Below are 17,693 nucleotides of genomic sequence, written 5' to 3'. Positions count from 1 at the left end.
CTCCCCTTGTCATTTAGAGAAAACGCCTCAAGAGGGTGGCTGAGTCAGTGCCTATTCCTCCTCCTCCAGTTCCAGTGGCAGTTCCTGCCCAGTCTTGCAGCACCTTGCCTGCATTCCTTCAGATGCCAAATCTTTTCAGAGCCCATAGAGACGGGATGCTAGAAATTACTATTCCTTATGTTCACCGCCTGGTAACAGGAGATGCTATTCCGTCCCTGTGCAAGGATATCCAGAGTTCTATTGAACTTTCGATGACTGCCTGTATCCAACAATTATATTCTTTATTTTATGATGAAGTTCAGCAGTCTAAGGAGGAACTGAATAAGACTAATACTGAGTTAGCCTCTTCTCAGGAGAAATTCTCTGACCTTTGTATGCAAATGGAGCAGCAAAGTAAACTCATGGATACTCAGAAAGCTAAAATCTCTAAGTTGAAAGCTGAGTTGGCAGAAGCTAGGTCTCAAGTGGTTGCTGTAACAAAGGAGAGGGATAAGTTACAGAAGGAGAGTCAAGAGATGAAGGAGGTGATAGCTGCCCAAGCAGAGAAGTTTAAATCCACCACAACTATCTTAGACCAGAGCAATGCTCAAATCCAGCAACTCAAAGATCGGTTGGCTCAGTCTCGGTCTAATACATAGAGTCATGTGCAACCAGTTTCTCTTTTATCCCCTATAGACTTGGCAGCTCTTCAGAGACAGGCTACAATAGGTCCCTTATTTCAGGCCAAGGTGAAAAGATTGCAATCTCGCATGGATTTATTATGGTCTTCTTTTGAGCAATATCAAGAATATGTTCCACCAAATCATTCCTTTTTTGTCCATTATCAACAACAAAAGTTGGCCTTCTATATAAAACTTTCCACGATGGATTTACCTATTCCAGAGGATGGATGGAGTGGGGCCTGGTCATCTGATTTGCTGATAGAAGTAGTGAGGTTGGTTTTTGAAGACTCTGTCACTCCAGATACGATGCTTCTGTCCTATATGTATTTGAGGGGTGATTTACTGATCCCAGATGATGAAGATCTGGCTTGGTATGTCGGAAATGTGGTATTGCAAGCTTCTTTGTATGTCCGACATTTGGAGTTGAGGATTGATGAGATGTTCCAGGGATATTCTTCAAAGGTGGCTAAGTGTCCTGAGTTTTCATGGCACACTATGGTTGATGTTGTCATTTTGAATCACCGTCAGGTCAAAGCTTCAGCTCATGCCCAGAACATTAACCAACTGAGGGTGGATCTTTTAGCCTATCTCTCCAACCAACACCCATTTGATACTTCTTTCTTTGAAGCCTATCATCGTAGATCAGCTTTAGGTTCATTTTTACCATGCCTAACTCATTATCAACAAATGGCTCATAGGTATGATGCTTATATTTCCCTTTTTCAATCTAACCCAAAGGTCATTTTACCCCTTCTTTTCCAATCTCAAGAATCTCCTCAAATTCCTATATTTACCCATTGTTCTTTTATTGAAGATCGAGTTTTTCTACCTCCTGATCCTTGTCCTTCCCCATCCCCTGACATTCTATCAACTTGTCCTGCTTATCTTTTAACGCCTTTCTTAACCGAATCTCCTCAATTTTCAGCAAATCCATCTTTAATCCATTCTTCATTTTATGATTTTTCCTATCCATCGCTTCATCCTCTTTCATTAGTCCCTCTTCCGTCTCCTAACACTTCTATTCCTAATCGTCCTCAGTTGGTTAGTGGGTATCAAGGTTTTGATCAGAAGATTCTTCGAAGAAGAGGCTGAAGTTCAAATGATTCCCTTACTGGACCTCAAATCAATTGGCCATTGATCCCAGGAGAATGGATAAGTGCTAGTCAGGCTTATCAGAATTATCTGCATTTTGCTCAGCAATATTCTCAGTCTGCAGATCCTTATGTGCGCTTAACTGCTCATTTTACTTGGTACCTGGCGTATATGCATAGGCATTCCCATAATGATTTAAAATCTATTCCAAAGTTATGCATGAATGTCAATGTGAGCATTGATTCCCAGCAACTGGATGTCTTGTACTTTCATGCCCTCTGTTTGCCTAGCAGATACCTCATCTTATTGGAAAGGATGTGCTGCCTTCAATTCTTTCAGAATCCTCCCAAGACATTTGTAGATGAATCCTTGTCCATGGATCGTTTTCGAAATCACCAAGCCTTCAAAAGGGATCATCTCCATTGATACCTTTGCAATGTATTGTGGATGATTTTTAATGATAAATCTCTCTTTTTGGAGGAGTCATTCAGATGGTTGTGCTGTGTGTAGTGTTTGTGTTATGGGTTAATTTATGTGATAAGATCGTGGTGGTTGCCTATTCGATTTGTTTTCGTGTGAGCTACATTTTTGGAGAATTGCGGTGATGGTGTTGCTGGTTGGATAGTTGAAGATGCTGATGCAGAAGAAGAAATCTCTTATATCCTTTACAAGTTTGTTGTGATTTCCGGTTTGATAAGAAGTGTTAATGTATAAAGGGTTTTCCTTTCGTTGTATTCTTTATATCAGATACAACTTATAAGTTGGGGTCGTGGTTTAGGGTATACTGTTTTTGAAGATTTATTGAAGATCAAAGTTGAGCTCTTGAATGAACTTGTATTTCCTTTTTCCTGGGTCGCGAGGACGCTTCCTTATTAAGTGTGGGGATATGTTGAGTGTTGAAATGACCTATTTTTTGGCTGATTTTTGTTGTTTTTGAGAGCTGAATGGTTGATTTTATGAGATGATTGATTGGTTTGGAAGTGGTTTGAGAGTGTTTTGGATAGGTTGGAATGGTTTTATTAAGCTCATGATGTTTATTAGTAGAGATGTGAAGTTCTGTTAATGTTCTGATATGTTCTGTTTGGTCCTGATAGCTTCTATTGAGCTTCTATGAGCCTCTGTAGACCTTCTGTATGCCTCTGTACGTGTTCTGTTGGATGAGAGTGTAGCTTGGGAAAGTTTTCTAGCCTTGGAAAGAGGTGAATACAAGTGCAAAAGAGCTAAAAGAAGTCAAAGAAGTAGCTGTTGAAGACTCAAGTAAAGACTGGAGTGAAGTGACAGTGGTGAGCTATGAAAAGACACTGTAGTGGCTCTGGTGCCTCTTCATATCACACATACCTCTTGGGAGGTGGATCCACGACCTAAGAAGGATTATTGAGGGTTATTATGAGAGCATTGTAGTGAGGATATGATGTACTATTGATGGAGAGAGAGAGAGAGAGCCAGAGATAGTCAAATCTATGAAAACAGTGTGATTGTATATGAGAGATTGAGAGAGAGAACTATGAAGACTTTGAAGATGAATAATATGTGATTGATTTCCATTCAAAGATGGTGTATTCCTTTGCTTTCTTTGTTCTATTGATGGATTTTATGAAGATGTTGAAGATTATGGTTGATTCTATCAAATCTGTGGGAGAAATCTACTATGATGTTGCGTGAAGAATTGCTGTTTTCTTTGTTTTGATGATCAAAAGAATGAAATAAAAGCTTGTTGATGTTACAAGATAGATTTTCTTGCAAGAGAATTCCCTTTTCCTTGGTGTTCCTCTTGGGGCTCCAATACCTTGTACTGAATGCAGTCTTCGAGATATCTTCTTCTTTGATCCTTATCTAATAATATCCAGATCTGAGATCTATCTTTGAGAAGATCTTCGCCCCTTGAAGACGGTCAAGTAATTCATATATTCTTGAAATGGGGTATTTATTTTTTATGGTTGCTTGACTCAACCCTTTGTAGTCAATACATAGGCGAAGCGTTCCATCTTTCTTCTTTTGGAACAACACTGGAGCTCCCCATAGTGAACTGCTAGGAGGGATGTAGCCTTGATCTAACAGTTGCTTGAGTTGCTCTTTCAGTTCGATAGTTTCCATGATGAACATCTTATACAGCCTCTTTGCAACCGGTGCAGCTCCTGGCACAAGTTTGATTTCATGGTCGACTTCCCTTTGGGGAGGAAGTTCCGTCAGATCTTCAGGGAATACGTCTGAGTATTCCTTTAACCATGAAGGTTCTTCTCCGGATTCCTAATTCTAATCTAGCTTATTCAGTTTAACCAGATAGACAGGTAGTCCCTTTTGAACACCTTTTATTATCAGTGTTGCTTTTGCCAACTGTATTTTTGCCTTACCAACCTCACCTTGAGTCGTGACTAGATCCCCTTGTTAGATATGATCAATGCCCCCACCCTCATTAGGTGCTACCAATGATCCATGGTGCTCAAAGTTGTAAGGCCCCCATTATGAGGAGAAGCCAAATGTGAGTCCGGACATTGGTTGAGTCCTGACTTGTATATCAGATGAGGTCTATGTGACCGGATGGCAAAAAGGTGACTGTTGTGGGTCTAATCTTTGGGTTAGACGGAGTGGTTAAGCTGGTAGCAACTCGAGGCACATTGCATTGAGTTGCGTGGTAAGGGAGTTAAAAGGGGCCCCTATTGTGGGGTCCGGGGGCCGCGGAAGCGGCCCCTGGCTGGGGGGTCCCAGGGGGGCCAGCGGCCCCCCTGGCGGGGGTCCGGGGGCAGCGCCCCCGGCCCGATGGTAAAGGGAATATTCCCTGGAATATTCCTTGGCCGACTAGTGGAGGCTCATATGGTAGGTCGGTCAGCAGGCCGACCTAACGACCTTCGCGGGCTATAAAAGCTAAACCCCTTCGCGGCCATCATTCACTCATCTTTCACCCAGTCAGAGTTGTTGTTCCAGCTAGCCTTAAGCTCTTCGCCTATCTTCTGTCTAGATCGCCATCTAAGCTTCACTCAGTGGAAGCGCACGGGTGGACAGAGCCATCTTTGTATCAGTTGTTTGGAGTTAAAGAATTTTACTGATTCTCCTCTTATCTGTTGTGTACTCTCTATCTCTTTCTCAGATTCTGTTCGCTGCGCCGTGTAATATTTTACATGGTATCAGAGCCCAGGGGGCTCTAGAGATCGGAGAGCGTGCAAGAGGCAAAGGCTTCAACAGCAAAGAGAAACGATGTCGACTCCGGGAAGCAGTTCTGGCGCATCAGGAAGCGGTGCAGGAGGTGGTGCTGCTGTACCGGCTATTCAAACACTGAGGATTCGTCCACCAACCTTCAGCGAAGGCAAGTTAGATGGTACAAACTACACCTTGTGGAAGTTCAAAATTACAACTATCCTTGATTCTTATGAGCTTCTGGAGACTGTGCTGGGGACTGACGCAGAACCACAGCCTATCCCCGACCCATCAAATCCTAGTGTGATGATTCCTCCGAATGCAGATCTTCTACGAGCTTGGAAACGAAGGAATGCAGATGCATTGTGTGCCTTAGTTACAAGCTGTTCTGACAGTGTTTTGACTCTGATTCAGCATACAACCAAAGCGTCAGAGGCTTGGAATGTACTAAGGAGTCAGTATGAAACACGAAACCAAACAAGGATTCAAAACTTGGAGAATCAACTAGCAGCGGAGAAGTTTGCTGAAGGAGAGACGGTTGAAGCATTCATCACTCGGATTAAGAATCTGCGCGACCAGATGGCTGGCGCTGGGATACAAAAGACTAGCGAAGAGCTAGCTCGGAGGTGTCTTCGGATTTGTCCACAAAAGTTTGATGGACTAGTAACTGCCCTTAATACTCAGGTGAGACCTCAAGCTTTGACTTTTGAGGAGTTTTGTGCATTATTAATGGAGGAGGAGTTGAGGCTGAAAGCCCGAGAAGGAAGCAACAATGGAGATGCTGCATTCTCTGCCAATGCAAAAGGCAAAGGTGTTTCCTCCACCAAAAATGATGGTGACAAAAAGAAAAAGGGCGGCAAGAAGAGGTTTCAAGGAGAGTGCTTCTACTGTAAGAAGAAAGGACATGCAATTGCAGATTGTCGTGTCAAGAAGGCAGATGAAAAGAATGGTACCCTTAAAACTAAAGGGAAAGAGACAGCCAATACGGCTGAAGCAGAGTTGGAATTATTCATGGCGACCATTGAGGAAGTGTGCTCCTCGGCGCAAGAAGAATCTACCACTGACTCTTGGGTGTTGGATAGTGGGGCCTCCCGTCACATGACCAACAAGAAAGGTCTATACAGTTCTATGCAGCCTCTACAAGAATCCATCACTGTGACGGTTGGAAATGATGCTAAATGCCCTGCTGCGGGCACATGTACTATTTCTTTTGTTGCTGCAAATGGTGAAGTCAAAAAGCTTTCAAATGTGTTGTATGTTCCTGAAATCAGGAGAAATCTCTTATCAGTTGCTGCCATAACTGATCTTGGTCATGAAGTGAGGTTCAAGAAGACAGGTGCAGAAATTATTGATAGTGCTGGCACAATTGTTGGCAAAGGAGAAAGAAGGAACAACCTGTATGAGCTAAGTGCTCTTACAGCCACCGCTGGAGTGGGCACAAGTAAGCTTTGGCATGAAAGGTTTGGACACATCGGATTTGCAGTATTGAAGGAGATGCAAAAGCAAGGTATGGTTGCTCACCTACCTACAATAACTGAATTGAAGGAACCATGTGAAGCTTGTATGATGGGCAAGCAACAGAGAAAGGCATTTCCACAAGAAAGCAAGAATAGAGCACATGCTCCTCTAGAGTTGGTGCATGCTGACTTGTGTGGTAAGATGCCTACACAGGCCTTGGGGGGATCTTCTTATTTTATGTTGATTGTCGACGACTACAGTAGGAAGATGTGGGTGTACTTCCTTCGTGATAAGGCTCAAGCTTTTGGTAAGTTTAAAGAATGGCTAATACTTGTTGAGAATGAAACAGGGAAAAGTGTGAAGAAATTTAGAACAGATGGTGGTGGTGAGTTCAACTCAAAGGAGTTTGAAGGCTTTTGCAAGAGCAAAGGGATCAAGCGTCAATTGACGACGCCTCACACACCTCAGCAGAATGGTGTTGTGGAACGCAGGAATCGTACCATTGTGGAGATGGCAAGATGCATGCTAAAGGGCAAGGGATTGCCTAACCATTTTTGGGCTGAAGCTGTTAATACTGCAGTCTACATTCTAAATCGGAGCTACACAAAGGCTCTCAAGGGAAAAACACCTCATGAGGCTTACACTGGTAAGAAACCATCTGTTTCACATTTCAGAATTTTTGGATGTGAATGTTATGCACATGTTCCAGATGAGAAGAGAAACAAGTTACAACCAAAAAGCAGAAAATGTATCTTCTTGGGTTATAGTGATGAGCAGAAGGCTTACAAGTTATATGACCAAGAGGCAAAGAAGATCATTGCGAGCCGTGATGTGGTGTTCAAGGAGGAGCCGCATACAGTGGAGGAGGAGAAGGCAAGGTCTTCCACTTTATCATCAAGCGAAGAAGTAGTCCACTATGAACCTGTCCCGAGAGCTATCCCTATCCTTAAGGAGGAGGAAGCATCATCTTCAGATGATGAGGAAAAAGTTCACCAACCTGACATCACCCCACCGGAAAAGCCATTGCCGCGCTGGGTGAAGCAGCTCTATGACCACAATAATCCTATGCCTGCATCTGTTGAGGAGAAGGCAGACGGACCAAGGAGGTCTCAGAGAATAGAGGAGCAAAGGAGGGCTTCTGCTCACATAGTCAACATGGCCTTGATGGTTGAGATTATGAGAGAAGTAAAGGAGCCAACTGACCTAGAAGAAGCACTTGCAGATCCATCATGGAAGGATGCTATGCACGCGGAGTATGACAGCATAATGAAGAATGACACTTGGGTGCTAGTGGATCGACCAGCAAAGCGGAAGGTTATTGGCACCAAGTGGATCTGGAAGGTAAAGTACAAGGCTGATGGTACCTTAGAAAAGTACAAAGCTAGACTGGTTGCCCAAGGATTTTCACAAGTTGAAGGGTTTGATTTTCAAGAGTCATTTGCCCCAACTGCCAGAATGACCACTATTCGCACGGTACTTGCAGTGGCTGCCCACAAGAAGTGGCCAGTGTACCAAATGGATGTTAAGTCAGCGTTCTTAAATGGTGACCTCAAGGAGGAGGTGTACGTGGCTCAGCCACCAGGGTTTGAGGCCCCCCATTCTGAGAACAAAGTGTGTAAACTGAAGAAGGCATTGTATGGGCTGAAACAAGCCCCCAGAGCATGGTACCAGCGGATAGATAGGTTCTTTTTAAACCTAAACTTCAACAGATGTGCCTCAGATGCTAACTTGTATGTTTACAGGGATGGTTAAAAGTCTGTAGTGATTGTCCTATATGTGGACGACCTTCTTATTACAGGTGACTATGAAGATATGATCAACCAAACTCGAAAGGCTTTGAGTTCTGAGTTTGAAATGACAGACTTGGGCTTGCTGCACTATTGTTTGGGGATTGAAGTCTGGCAAGAGCCAGGAAAGATCTTCATCTCTCAGAAGAAGTATGCATGGGAGATCTTGAAGGCATTTGGCATGACCGAGTGCAAGGAGATAGCTACACCTATGGAGGTGAATGCAAAGTTATCCGTCGAGGATACATCAGCATTAGCAGACATTGGGAGGTATAGGAGGTTGGTTGGCAGTCTGATCTACTTGTGTAACACCAGACCAGATATCAGTTTTGCTGTTGGTGTTTTGAGCAGGTTCTCAAACAAACCTCATGAGAGTCATTGGAAGGCTGGGATGCGGGTGCTCAGATACTTGAAGAAAACTCTTGACTATGGTATCACATACAGTTTCGGAACTTCTCTTGTGGGGAACTGTGACTCAGATTGGGCAGGAGACATTGATTCCAGGAAGTCAGTTTCTGGTTATTGTTTCTCTTTGGGTTCAGGAATTTTCTCTTGGATTAGTAAGAAGCAACCAACAGTGGCATTGTCTTCTACCGAAGCAGAGTACAAGGCAGCTTGTTTTGCTGCATGTGAGGCCGTATGGTTGAGAAGGATTCTATGGCATATGGGAGTGCAGGATGAAGAACCAACTGTGCTGAGATGTGACAATCAGAGTTGCATCGCCATTGCCAAAAATCCAGTGTTTCATGCACGCACCAAACATATAGAGATCCAGTATCACTATGTGCGTGATTTGATGGAGGATGGGATAGTGGAACTGGTCTACTGTCCAACAGAGGAGAATGGAGCAGATATCTTCACCAAAGCACTTACGAAGGATCTGCTTCAAGTTCATCTTCAGAGACTCGGCATTGGGCCGAGGAGATAGTTCACCTATGGGTGGACATTGAGGGGGGGTGTTAGATATGATCAATGCCCCCACCCTCATTAGGTGCTACCAATGATCCATGGTGCTCAAAGTTGTAAGGCCCCCATTATGAGGAGAAGCCAAATGTGAGCCCGGACATTGGTTGAGTCCTGACTTGTATATCAGATGAGGTCTATGTGACCGGATGGCAAAAAGGTGACTGTTGTGGGTCTAATCTTTGGGTTAGACGGAGTGGTTAAGCTGGTAGCAACTCGAGGCACATTGCATTGAGTTGCGTGGTAAGGGAGTTAAAAGGGGCCCCTATTGTGGGGTCCGGGGGCCGCGGAAGCGGCCCCTGGCTGGGGGGTCCCAGGGGGGCCAGCGGCCCCCCTGGCGGGGGTCCGGGGGCAGCGCCCCCGGCCCGATGGTAAAGGGAATATTCCCTGGAATATTCCTTGGCCGACTAGTGGAGGCTCATATGGTAGGTCGGTCAGCAGGCCGACCTAACGACCTTCGCGGGCTATAAAAGCTAAACCCCTTCGCGGCCATCATTCACTCATCTTTCACCCAGTCAGAGTTGTTGTTCCAGCTAGCCTTAAGCTCTTCGCCTATCTTCTGTCTAGATCGCCATCTAAGCTTCACTCAGTGGAAGCGCACGGGTGGACAGAGCCATCTTTGTATCAGTTGTTTGGAGTTAAAGAATTTTACTGATTCTCCTCTTATCTGTTGTGTACTCTCTATCTCTTTCTCAGATTCTGTTCGCTGCGCCGTGTAATATCTTACACCCCTTCAGAATTGCGAAAGGAGACTTGGCCCTTCCCACAGTGGATGTGGGCATCATTGGGTATTAGCCAATCCATTCCAAGTAAACATTCGTGGACACCTAGATTCATTACCCTGAATCTCACAAAAGCTGGCTTCCCACCCAGTAGGAATTTTACCTTAGTAGTTTGCCTAGTACAAGTGACCTCACAACCATTTGCTAATTCCACAAGTAAGGTAGGTGCATCTATTATGGCTATCCCTAATCTTTTTGCACAGATTGGTGAGATGAAGGAATGTGTACTGCCACATTCAATCAAGGTTTTGAAGCTTTTACCTTGATATTCTGATGGAGTTTGAATCACCGAGAATTGGCGATTCGGATCCTTCTTATGAAGAGTGGCGTAAACCATTGCTCTCAATGTCAGCATCCATGGATGGATCTTCTTCATTGTCCAGCTCCTTGATGGAAACATTGGAGGTTCTCCCTCTAGCCATAACGGTGGTTCATTGGCCATGAACGGCTCTATTTTGACCTTGGAATTGCCCCTGGTGGTGCCCTCTACCAAGCTTGGGACACTCCCTCTTGAAGTGTCCAGGCTCATTGCAATGGAAGCAACATGGGTTGCAATCATTGCTTTGTGTTGGAACAAAGTTATTGACAGCATTGATTCTAGCTTTCTTTCTTTGGCCCTAATTCTAACCCTGTGCTCTCTTAGTCTAAGCCTTAGACATGCCCTTATTTTGATCCTTGTAAGGCCAAATCCTGTTGTTCCTTGTCTTGGTCTGCACCTCCTGTATTATTGGAGCAGCTCGAATGAGTGCGTCTTGTAGGTATGTTGGGCGCATTGATTCCAGTCAAGTGTTTATGGGTGGATTCAATCCAATACAGAATTTTGACACCTGCTGTGTCATATCCATTGGAGGTGCATACTTTAGGAGTGAGACAAACTTTGAACAATATGCTTCAAGGGATAATCCTAGTTGCTTCAAGTCATAGAATTCATTCATCTTTTGTGTGCGGTAGGCAGGTGGCAGATACCTCCCTCGCAGAGCTTCCTTAAGCTTATCCCAAGTGACTGTCCCCTCCGAGATTGCTTGGTCTCTGCACCACTGTTTCCACCAAAGTCTCGCTTCACATGTTAGCTTAAGTTTGGCGAGCATGGCTTGGTTAGCAGGTGCAGTTCCTGCTGCCTCAAAATAGTCCTCCATGGACTCAATCCAAATCTCAATGTCGGCTTGAATAGTCCTTCCCTTGCCATCAAACTCGGGTGGCTTAATTTGTTTGAGAATGATTTTTTTCTCTTGAGCCATAGCTGGACTTAGTGCAAGAGTCGGATTTGGAACCTGCACTTGGGGTTGCATCTGAACAATAAGATTCTTTACCTTAACATCTTATCATACGTTCTCATATTATGTTAATATGACTAGCACTGCTTTTTAGCTAAGTGAATTAATCACTTAACACCTTAGTTAACATTTATGATCAAGATAGACAATTGTAAAAAGTCTTATTTATTCATGAAGGCATAACCCTTTGAGTGCATTTATTTTGGATAACTAGGACAGGCTGATTGATACATCATTTTGGGGAAAATAGGATTGCGTTACAATTGGCTACAGGGACAAAATAATAATATGGAGTGGGGTCATGGATTTTCAAGAAACGGTAAGTCATAGGAAGCTTGGGGTATCCCTTCCTTTGATACCCGTTCTTCTCATAGCGCCCTAACACTTTGATTCTGTCAGCAGAGATCACCTGGGTTACTTCTTCATAGACATACTTGTTTTGCTTGACTTGCCGATCATTAACATGCAAAGTTGCATTTACGCGAGCTTCGACAAAGATGAATAGCTTCACGATCTTTAAATCCTCCATCCACTTGATTCTCTTCAAGTTGGCCTGAAGGTACGCAAGTCGGTGGGCTGCTATGTAGTATATTCTTGAGTCTCACACCAATCTCCGCTCCTTATACAGGGGCGAAGGATTATAGATGTGGTCTAGAATATTCATCATGCCAAGCCTCTGACGATAATTCGAAGCATGCATTGCAGTCATGAACATGACCTGGAACACCAAGAAATTGCTCCATGCTTCGTGACTCTGCAACCCAGCATCCATAAGTGAGTAAAGAAATGTTTTCAACAGAAAACATTGCTCTATTCTACTCACCCCCCATGTTTATCCCCTTATTCCCTTTATTTTCCTCCATTAAGTTTCCTTATAATCTTTAGATCTCATTGGTTTGCTCTGATACCAACTGTAACGTATCCGCTTGTCCACTTGTGGGACACGTCTTAGCAGCCCATCGGGAAGAGAGTCTAGAAAGCGCCACCTAGCACTCACAAGGAATGTCACAAGGTTTGCGATCTAGGTTTCCCCGAGTCTGCCCCAAAGCGGAAGTATCCGGTCGTTCCCACTTAGGACCGACCTGAAGTCAGGGTTTTTTTCTTCTTCTTTTTCTTCTATCAACCAAGTCTCTAGAAAGTAGCTAGCGTCGAGCTCCAGATGAACCACTTTGCATAGAAACAATAGGGTCGAAGCGGATTTATACTGCACTTGGTTCATGGAGGATGGGAAACGAGAGGGATGCGAAGCTCAACCTCTCTGCCCGTAAGGCATAGTCCCATTCTGCTCGCCTAAAAAAGCATAAATCGGGATTCTAACTCTACTGACTCTAGGTCTTCACATTTTCATTATCACGTCTTTCGAGAAAAGTTCCCAGCTAACCGGGACCAGCCTTCCATCGGACAGACCCAAGTCACATCCACCGCACTTTCCTCGGGTTGCTTAGTTATCTAATTACCTTCCACATTATGCTTGACATGCAAAAGCAGCTTCCTTAATTAACCAATTTAAACACAAGTTCCTTCACGTAACTTAGGCAGTGACATTAAAAAAAACAATGTCAAGCAAGTTCCTTTTCCAAATATTTGATTTTTATTTATCATGGTCTTGGAATACATCAAGTATCTTGCCCGAAGATTATCCCAGCAATCATTAGGATTGCTGCTCCAAGTTTTGCCCATAGACTAGTACATGGGCCTCGAGATCCCATCTCAAGTCACGTTCGCCCCTTGTGCGGGATCCAGAGGCAAGGGATTTACAGCCAGAGCCTCCCTTGCCACCCAAACATCCTCCCACTCCAAGCAACACCCACGGAGAGACCTCTCGCAGCGGGTTCAGTCCATGTACCCAGTGCGGCTAACAAACCCCTTGGTTAGGGCCAGGCAGGTAGTCGGAGGTAACTGAACCTGCCTCTCCCTCCAAGCTTTTAACCTGAAGCATTAAGTGTTTTGCCTTGAATTAGTTCCTTGAGCAAAGAAGTTCAAACAATGTACCTAAGTGTACAATCACGATCATTTCAATGGTTGTTCGTACGACCAACTGCTAAGGTGTGATTCCTTCTTCCCAAATACTCCCAGCATTCGATCCTGGATCGTTCGCGACTTGGCGAGATTCCAAGGGCTTGGCAAGCTAGGTTGCTTGTTTACCCTTTTTCCTTGGGTTAGGATTTATACCCTACCAACCCCAATTATCATTACCATAGGTCTCCTTGTACTATAGTCAAATAGATCTTGGACAACCCCGTCGTCCTTGGTTGGTCAATTTGCTTATTGGCAGTTCACAATTGCCCTAAGTTTGTCAAATCAGTCCCTAAGAGAGAGAGTTGTAGTATGGCGACTACTCGACTCTTAACGAGTCTAACTTGTAATTAGAACTCGCCTTCCTTGGTCTAAGATGTAGTAGTATCATCTCATGATTTAATTGTAATAGCATATGACCTTGCAGACTTGTTGCACGAGATAGGTAGCAATACCTATCTTGAGGAATTACATCTCCTATCATATGGCATTCTTTGATTAAGAATACCTTCGATCAAGGTATAGGATTTGGGGGTTCCATTGACCCCAATCCAAAACCCTAGTCCCACTAGGCTGAAGATCGATTTGGCTCTAGGATTTCTTGTGAGATCTTAATGTTTGGTCCTTCGATCTTTATGATGAGAACCCTAAGATCACGTCCTTTCCCCTTATGGACCACTTGCCCCTAGTAAGATTGTCTAATCAAACAATTCGATGATTGCCTGAAATTATCCTCTCCAATGTCCAAGGCGTAGGCCTTGATCGACAATCCAACCTAGAGTTTAGCCTATATGCAAGATGCAACTAGAACATTATTGCATAAGTGCATCTTTTAACACATGAACCATATATTCAAAAATGCAACAACCTTTCATCATGATGGTGCGAGAAATATAAGTACCTTGACATGTAATTTAAAACTTTTTCGAACATTCCTATGATCTTTTTAAAACAAAGCGCTTTAATATAGTAAATTTCCAATGCAATGAAATTTTCCCTATGCGAATTTATACTTAATGCACCCATATCATTTGAAAATGAAGAAGGTGGATTTGATGGAACCTGAACATCTGGAGGAGGGGTATTATCGATTCTTGCACTTCGGGTGGGGACTCCTACATGTGCTCCTCTTGCTCCCGCACGTGCTTGTTTTGTGTGGCGCTTTGGAGCCATTGCAATTGGGATTTGGGAATAAGTCGGGCAGGTGGAGGGTGTGTTGAAATTTTCTACAAGTTGGCAGTCCTTCCTTCCCGCAAGGGAACTCCCTTCACAACAAATTGTGTCCTTCACGCGATCTGCGGGTGAAGCACCCCTAAGAAGCTTTTAGTGGAAGCTTCTTTAGTTTCTTGCTTTCTGTCAGTCGAGCCTGACAGCATCTCCTCCTCCTCAATCACGCTAAGAATGGTGATGATGATGAAAATGGTGATGATGAAGGTATGTGGCGGTAGTCCGGTAGCCTGGCGGCGTGTTAGGCGGAGTAGGGGGTACATGGCATGTTAGGCGGAGCAGGGGCATGGCGTTGAAGAACACGATCCTAGAGGGGGAGGGGGGGCTCCCCTTATATAGTGGGGAGGGGGTGGTTCATGGGTGGGGGATAGGCAATTTGATGGGCCGCCACCCCACACCTGGGGGTGCATGCCCCCTCTTCCACTCTTACTTCCTCTCTCTCTCTCTCTCTCTCTCTCTCTCTCTCTCTCTCTCTCTCTCTCTCTTCGACACGCTGTCAACAGGGGGAGAGAGAGAGAGGTAAAAAAAATTGAACTTATGTTAAGGTATCTTTAATTTTTTGAAAAGGGGGGGTTCTTATGGGAGAGGCACGGGAAGGCATTTGTAGGGGAAATGTTACAAAACAGCTACTACCATAGCTTCTTCAGCACATTCCTCTACTTTAATGCAATTAGAATAGCAACATTGAATATAGATACTTACGGCATTTAGGCTACTTGACACCTCATTTTTCCCTCTTGAACTTTGAAGTTGATGAATATTCCCATAGCCAACAGATTCTGCACCTTCAAGACGTTGCCTTTGCTCATCTTAGTCAGGTAATTCTATCAAGATTGTTGATATTAGGATAGGTGGATTATGTTGATGAGGTGCTCTTATAGGTCTTCTGTCATTGTGGGTCCTTGCTATCAGCATTCCTCTCTTAGTCATATGTCTTGCCCATAGTTCACAATTTGGTCCTACGAAATGTCCTTGACCTCCACAATAATGGCATGCTCCTGTTTGAGTAGTTTGTTAATGCGCTTGAAAATTGACCAGTGGTTGTCTTGTCAGCATTTGTTTAGGTCCCTTGAAGGGTCTAAGACATTGTGCCAATAATCATCTACTTAACTATAGCTGGTTGCATACCTCTTGGTCTAGGCCACATCATTGGCATATGTTGTGCCATCCAGACATTGGGGTTATACTAGCAAATTATGGTTTCATGACCATACATCTACCATATGTCACAATACTTCTCCTTCCTCTTAGTTTCAAAAAGACCCAAGTCTTTCAACTTCTACTTAATCTTCTTATCTAATTTACTTTCCTCTGTCTTCTTCTCCACCCTCATAGCAGCTCTTACCATAGTATCTAATGTATAATTTTGTCCAAGCTCCAATTGGCTATAGAATTTCTAATTTTACCCCTCAAAGCCTTGATGAAATAAGTGATATGCACTTCCACTGATGGTGCATCTATAGCATCCAGCATGTTAAGCAAGTTATTAAACTTCTAAGCATAATCCTCAACCAACATATCCTTTTGACTTATCTTCTTACTCTTTCTCAATAAATCCTTGAGAGTTTTATCCTTAACTTGCCTAAAAATGCAGTCTCTTTAATGCATCATATGTATTAAATGTTGCCATGTAGTAACTGCTAAACCAGTCCATGGATTTTCCTTCCAAAGTCGCTACAAACTATTGCTTCTTGACTTGATCTCTATATAGCAAAGTGAACCCACTGGATGTCCACCTTCTCTCAAATTGGGCCACATGACAATCGTGGTCCTCTTTTCTCTTTGCTAAAAACTTTTTTGCCTCAACCTTGGGGTTCAAAGGTCATACTATAATATCATCTTTCTATTTGGTATGGTACTAAGGCCTAATAGATTGCATACTAATTGTCTCTTTGCAAGTGGACCAAACAATGTCGTACCTACCAGAAGGACATCCTATATTCTACTTTTGAAATCATCATGATGGGTGTATGAATCCAAAATCTAGTTTTTGATTGCCTCCTACCCCAGAGACACTTGTAGAAGGAACATATTCTAGTGCCCGATTTTCAAGTTCAAGTTCCTCCACATATAGATCTTCAATAGGCTATTCATCTAGGTGTTCCTCTAAGTAATCTTACACCTCTTCATCCACCTATACTTCAAATTCATTCTGCCTCAAATAACAATCATTGATTTTCCCTTCTTAAAGTCTCTCTCAATTTTATTGCTTGGACTCTTGTGATAATCCAATTCTCCTATGGAGTGCAACTCCCTGATATGAACGCTACCCATCAATAGCACTTTAGACATGATCACTACCACTACCATCATGCAATCCTACAACCAAATCCTATAGTATTTGCTTCTAGACCCAACGCATATATCATGAGAATTGTGCCCATGAAACTGGCAAGATCGCCGAAGTGTAATGGCCTCTCAAGACAAAAAAAAAACATAGAAACACCAATTCTACTTGAAATATTCCTACTACTACACATAACTTATTGAATTAATTAATAGACATATTAATTATTTACTCTTCAGGATTGATATGCAAATATAAAATATACATTATAATTATTCACAAAGCACTACTCTCCTAAAAATTATCAATCAAAATACTCTCAGCATGATCATTCCTAAATAAATAACTTATCACGGACAGTACTAATTTTCAAGAAACAAGAACGGAGTAGAATCAAGCATCACAAACCCTATACACGCATTGCCCTAAAGATCTTGTATGTTTTTCAACCAAAAATATTTTAAAAGATACAATTGGAATATCCAAGACAAGCACCACCTTTTCAAATGAAGTTTCATGACATCCGAGGTCACTTTATATATGTTGATTTTGTGCATCTACTTGCATACAAGTACTAAGGTGAAAAGTAATAAATTAAATGATGCAATTTGAGCCCTAATAGGCTAAAAGACATGCAATCAAAATAGATTGTAGATGGCTTGCCCAAGTTTAGGGTTGATGGTTAGGATTGATGAGCATGAATGTGGCTATGTAGAAAACAGGCTAACAATCACAGACATTGAGTGGACTACAAGAGTTTCCTAGTCATGGTTCTGTTAATAGACCTTGGAGTGGTAGATTTATCACATGTTACTCCACCAAGTACATCATAGATATCAAGAAAAGGTAAAGAGAAAGTTGGGGATCCATTTATTATGACAGATGTATCATCAAGTTTCTCTCATGATTTTGATTCAGATGGCTCTAAGTACAGCTTGGATGAGGAGTTCGGCATTCCATCTATTAAAACACCTAGTGTTCGGAAGGCACAAGAGGATGCTAAAGTACTTGAT

This window comes from Lygodium microphyllum, chromosome 11 (genome assembly GCF_053477565.2).
Source record: "Lygodium microphyllum isolate KBCC chromosome 11, Lygodium_microphyllum_v1.1.10, whole genome shotgun sequence".
NCBI classification, from domain to species: Eukaryota; Viridiplantae; Streptophyta; class Polypodiopsida; order Schizaeales; family Lygodiaceae; genus Lygodium; species Lygodium microphyllum.
The sequence above is the reverse complement of the archived record's forward strand: the minus strand, read 5'-3'. Positions refer to the sequence as shown.